This window comes from Heptranchias perlo, chromosome 36 (genome assembly GCF_035084215.1).
Source record: "Heptranchias perlo isolate sHepPer1 chromosome 36, sHepPer1.hap1, whole genome shotgun sequence".
NCBI lineage: Eukaryota > Metazoa > Chordata > Chondrichthyes > Hexanchiformes > Hexanchidae > Heptranchias > Heptranchias perlo.
In genome coordinates this window covers 14,013,014-14,019,013 of record NC_090360.1, presented here as the reverse complement: position 1 = coordinate 14,019,013, position 6,000 = coordinate 14,013,014, and the positions used below count along the sequence as shown (strand labels likewise).

At 41.2% G+C, this 6,000-nt stretch overlaps 1 protein-coding gene across 1 annotated transcript in view; it reads left to right on the top strand.

The window, feature by feature from the left end:
• Positions 1-708: 708 nt before the first annotated feature.
• caly (calcyon neuron-specific vesicular protein) overlaps positions 709-6,000 on the top strand; it is a 29,990-nt gene continuing 24,698 nt past the window's right edge. The window contains exon 1 of the mRNA XM_067972363.1: positions 709-744. The gene's annotated coding sequence lies outside the window, so the exon portion shown is untranslated. The remainder of the gene's footprint in view (positions 745-6,000) is intronic.

Below are 6,000 nucleotides of genomic sequence, written 5' to 3'. Positions count from 1 at the left end.
ATTGCCTTGGCAACGGGCAGTTGAAAAAACTGTCTGTAATCACCAAGCATTGTTCTGTGAATTATAAATGCGATTTCATTTCGAGGATTTCATTTTCACATCGTTCACCTGACGAAGGAGGAAGCCTCCTAAAGCTTGTGAATTTAAAATAAAATTGCTGGACTATAACTTGGTGTTGTAAAATTGTTTACAATTGTCAACCCCAGTCCATCACCGGCATCTCCACATCATGGTTAATAATAAGAAGCAAACCTGCTTCTTATTCTCTGTAGGATTCATCCCATCTAATCTCACTACTCAAGAGATTTATAAAACTAATGCGTTCACTCTAATTTAGCCCATAATTCCTTGTAATAGAAAATACAAAAAATATTTGACTAATCTCACACAAAGCTCTCACCTTTACGTTACCTGAATACTAAGAGGGAGCAACTTCAATTGGAATGACAGTGAAGTTTCTACAAGCCTATTTGTCCTGCCTGATACTGGGTAAACAGGTCAGATCTGGGTGTTGACCTTTCATCTGCGGCACGTCAGTAGTGCAGAGCTAACAGGTAGCTCGAACACGCCAAGCCTGGGAAGAAAATAACGCTGACAGACATCTCCTAGGCAACCAGCTCTCCGTCTCTCGTTCTTTCACACTCTCTCACTCTCGCAGTCTGTTTCTCTCATTCACTCTCTCCTTCCAGATCTCAGCAAGTCACCAGCTCTTTCTCATCAAAAAAAACAAATACTCCGCTATTGGTAAGTACCCAGACAAATAATCCTTTATTATATAAAATGAACTGAAACTATTTGCTATTGCACCAAATATTACTTTGTCAGTTTCATATAAATTATTTATATTTTACAATTGCGAAGGCAACAGGAAAATGTAACGAGTGAGATTTCAGTGGGTTTGCAAGTGTCATTTGGGGGATCTTTAGAAACGCATTCCGAAATTAACACTGTCAGTGTGCAAAGTGCGGAAGGATTGTGCTAAATCTTTATTCGTTTTTATAAAATATAGAACATATACATTTAATTCTGATGTGTGTGCGCGAAATAAAGTGATTCTTTGGCGTCTCTCAGAGTTGATTAGATTACAAGTGTACGTTTCCGCTTTAAATTGTAGCAACATTGGGCACAAAACGGTCCCATGTTTAATCTATGCCAGATCATCCAGGCAAACCACAAGGAGAAAATATCAATACAGATCAGAACCTAACTGGTTCCTCCAGCAGCCTCCGCCCATGCGGCTGTTGGGAGACAAAAGACGCTGGTATCAAGGGTAAATATCCCCTTAACAGCAGGCGTAGCTTCGCTGTGCAAACCATGGGGGCTGCAGAATGCGCTGATGCTATTCGGTGTCTCTTGGGGGAAAGGAGTGATCTCAATCTCTTTTTAAAAGGAAAACTGATTTCCCCCCCCCCCCCTAGGTTACTTGGCTGCTCTATTCACTCTGCCCTAGTATCGTCCACTCTGCACCTGGGATTGCAGCATTCAGAGCCCCTGTTAAAATAAGATGTCAAAATCTACATGTGAAAACTAGCATTTGTAAAAAAAAATGAAAAAGAAATTAAAATGGTTAAACCCTAAGTACAAAATGAAAAAGCCCCCTCCCCATTCTGAACTAAACTCCTATGAACTGATTTATTTTCTTATTTCCACAGTTTACTGTCACAATACAGACTGAGGTAGCTTGATAGGCCGTGATGGTTTTCTTTCGAAATTCAGCATAAAAATAAACAAAAATCTTGAAATGGTAATTCCTTAAACCTGGAAGGCACAAAGAGTTTGGGAAACAGAATGCTATAAATAAATAAATATGGGATAAATATCTCCCATGAAATGGGATTCTTATATAGAACGCAGGCTGTTTTTAACTCACTGGTAATCTAACCATATAGCCTTGCATTGGGTATTAAAAAGTGTGTTTCTTGAAAAGAATTAGATACACTTCATTTATTTTTTAAAACTTTAACATGTATTTTCATTGATCTTATATAACAGATAATGATCTCTATAGAGGGAGCTGCACAGTGGCAGATCACACTTATGCACTTTGTTGTGCGTTGTACTTGCGGTATCAAGGAGAGAGCTTTGCGTGTATGTCTTTACATGAATACGCAGGGCTCTATATTGCCTGGACGGCTAATTTTTAATAACATGAGACAGTGAGCAGGACATTAAGTTTAAAAGTTCCTAGAATGTCTAAATTTTGCAAAGTGGCTTTGCACAAAACTGGAGTTATACTGCAATGAAGTCCAAGTGGTGTGAGACTACCTGTTGGAGGTGGTCACATATCTCCTGTGTTTAGGAGTCTAAGTGGTCTTTACTTCTGAATTATGTGGCCACTTTCACAGCTACAACTGTTTTGCACATGACAATCTTATATACCCCTGTGCTCGCTGACCTACATTGGCTCCCAGTCCGGCAACGCCTCAAAATCAAAAATTATCATACTTGTTTTCAAATCCCACCATGACCTTGCCCCTCCCTATCTCTGTAACCTCCTCCAGCCCTACAACCCTTTGAGATCTCTGCGCTCCTCCAATTCTGGCCTCTTGCTCATCCCTGATTTTCATCGCTCCACCATTGGCGGCCATGCCTTCAGCTGCCTGGGCCCTAAGCTCTGAAATTCCCCCCCTAAACCTCTCTGCCTCTCTCTCCTTCTTTAAGACGCTCCTTAAAACCTACCTCTTTGACCACCTGTCCTAATATCTCCTTGTGCAGCTCGGTGTAAAATCTCGTTTGATAACGCTCCTGTGAAGCACCTTGGGACGTTTTACTACATTAAAGGCGCTATATAAATGCAAGCTGTTTTTGTTGTTGTTGTTGAGCTGATTTGCAATGTGTGCACACGGTATTTAATTAATTGCTAATACACTTACTGTGTGGGCACGGTTGTACACGATTGTGCATGAGGTTGGAGTAAGTTGTTGTCTGTGACCATGGTGGTGCTGGTCGGGCTCCTTTTACGGGGCAAATGGACGTCGATGTAGGACAGATTATAATTGAGTGGATCTTCTCTGTTTATAACAGTATTATAATTGTTTTCCATGTGCAAAATTACAGAATTAATGCCCGAGTTCTGCAAGATTTAAAGCAATTCAGTTCTTAATTCTCACAGTGCAATTTTCTTGCCAAGAACAACTATTCTAGCACAGATTTTATATTTAACTCAGTACAATAACAGTACATGATTTTTGCTTTAGTTTTCTCCCCTCATCTCCAGTATGCGATTATATATGCTGGCCAAGGACCCATGGGTGCTACTGGTGGCTTTCTAATATTTATGTATGGTCATATTTCATAATTAAGCATAGACAGATTGTTGGCAGGTCATTCAGTCAAACAAACATCACACTGAGAGTGTGCTGTCCTCGTTTCCAGCAGGGGTCACTTGATAGTGATTGGCTGATTTTCCCCTCACTAGCCCAGGCATACCAAAGTCAATTATACTGCCCCGAACTTCAGGCATTGATGAGATTAAGTCAGCACAGACAGGGGAACAAATCTAGGACCTTCTTCGCCCATAACCTCTCCATCACAAAGACCGCCTACTTCCACCTCCGTAACATTGCCCGTCTCTGCCCCTACCTCAATTCATCTGCTGCTGAAATCCTTATCCATGCTTTTGTTACCTCCAGACATGACTATTCCGATGCTCTCCAGACTGGCCTCCCATCTTCCACCCTTCATAAACTTGAGCTCATCCAAATCTCTGCTGCCTGTATCCTAACCTGCACCAAGTACTGCTCACCCATTGCCCCTATGCTTGCTGACCTACTTTGGCTCCGGTCCGCCAACGCCTCAATTATAAAATTCTTATCTTCGTGTTCAAATCCTTCCATGGCCTCACCCCTCCCTATCTCTAACCTCCTCCAGTCTCACAACCCTCTGAGAACTCGGCGTTCCTCCAACTCTGGCCTCTTTTGCATCCCCCACTCCATTCACCCCACCACTGGCATCTGTGCCTTCGGCTGTCTATGCCCTAAACTCTGGAAATCCCTCCCTAAACTTCTTTGCCTCTCCACCTCTCTCCTTCCTCCTTTAAGACCCTCCTTAAGACCAAGCTTTTAGTCACTAGTCCTAATACCTCCTTCTTTGGCTCAGTGTCAATTCTTGTCTGATTACACTCCTGTGAAACACCTTGGGATGTTTTCCTACATTAAAGGTGCTATATAAATGCAAGTTGTTGTTGTTGCTGTTATTATATGACTCACTATCACACTGGGCAATGCATTACTCACCAAGCAACCAAAAGAGCCTAATGTATGATTATATTTGGAAGAAATTCATTTTCGGAAATGCATTTCTCAGTTTGAAATTTAAAGAAAAACATGCCTGCATGTTATTTTTTTAAAACTGTTAACCTAGTATTTTCACTAAGTTAATACATTTTGAAAAGCAAGGTCAAATAATGACCCAGTTATATTGAGAAACAGATGAGAATCTAAAGAAAGCAGTTGACGTAGCATCAAACAGCCATGCTTAGAGCTTCAATGATTTCAATGGAGCTAACCCAATGATAAAGGGATTAAGCCTGTGTTCCTAATGCTGACTGTCTTAGAATAATAAAGCACGGAAGGAAGCCATTCGGCCCATCACGCCTGTGCTGGCTCTTTGAAAGAGCTATCCAATTAGTCCCACTCCAGTCCTCTGGCACCACTCCCATATCTAAGGAGGATTGGAAGATTGTGGCTAGAGCCTGTGCAATTTCTTGTTCCAGTTATATGAATTGACCACTGAGTAGTATCAACAGTGTTGGAACGGCCCACAGTCCAGGACATCTTACCCTCCCATTTGGATTTAGATGCATGGTACACATGGCCTGTAAGAGGAACAAGTGTGTGGAATATAACATTCTAGAATGTAATATAAGACGGCTAGAATCTTATATTCTAGAGTATAATATAAGGAGGCTAGAATATAACATTGCAACATTCCAGAACATAACAGAAAACCAGAATATAACATTCTATCATTCGAGAACAGAACAGAAGGAGGCTAGAATGCAACATTATAACATTACAGAATATAACAACTTGCATTTATATAGCACCTTTAACGTAGTAAAACTTCCAAGGCGCTTCACAGGAGTGTTATCAGACAAAATTTGACACCATGCTACATAATGAGATATTAGGACAGGTGACCAAAAGCTTGGTCAAAGATGTAGGTTTTAAGGAGTGACTTAAGGCGGAGAGGGAGGTAGGGAGGTTTATGGAGGGAATTCTGGAGCTTAGGGCCTAGGTAGCTGAAGGCACAACCGCCAATGGTGGAGCGATGGAAATCGGGGATGCGTAAGAGGCCAGAATTGGAGGTGCGCAGAGATCTCGGAGGGTTGCAGGGCCAGAGGAGGTCACAGAGATAAGGAGGGGCGAGGCCATGGAAAGATCTGAACACAAGTATGAGAATTTTAAAATCGAGGCGTTGCCGGACTGGGAACCAATGTAGGTCAGCAAATACAGGGACTAGGCTGAATTGTAAGTTATATCAACTGACCACTGAGTAGCATCAACAATGAATTCCAACATTCTAGAATATAGCAGAAGAAGGCTCAAAAATGATATTCTTATTTATTATTGCTGATTCACATGCAAAGAAAAAATCCACTGCATTCTTAAAAGGATTCAAGAGAGATACCTGCCAGGATTATAACTGCAGATAGAAAATTTATGATAATGAGTTTAAGAGCATGCAATGAGAAATCTGTGCATGGTTAGCATTGTGGTGATTGAAAATTAACTAGATGCAGGATAACAATGGGAGTGGGTATCATATAATACCCTGTCGAGAAGGTCAGCCATTCTCTCCAGCATACTTGGAGAACTTGTTTCTCATTAGTGTCTCTAGCCTGCATAAATTGGTGAGACAATATTCACCCCTTTGTTCCTTGAGGCTAAAGCTTCATAGCCATAAACTGCTATTGTCAGATCAAACAGAAACTAATTAGAAGGACGTATAAAGCAATGGAATTTTAAGAATCTCATGGTGCGGGGATTTGTCATGGTT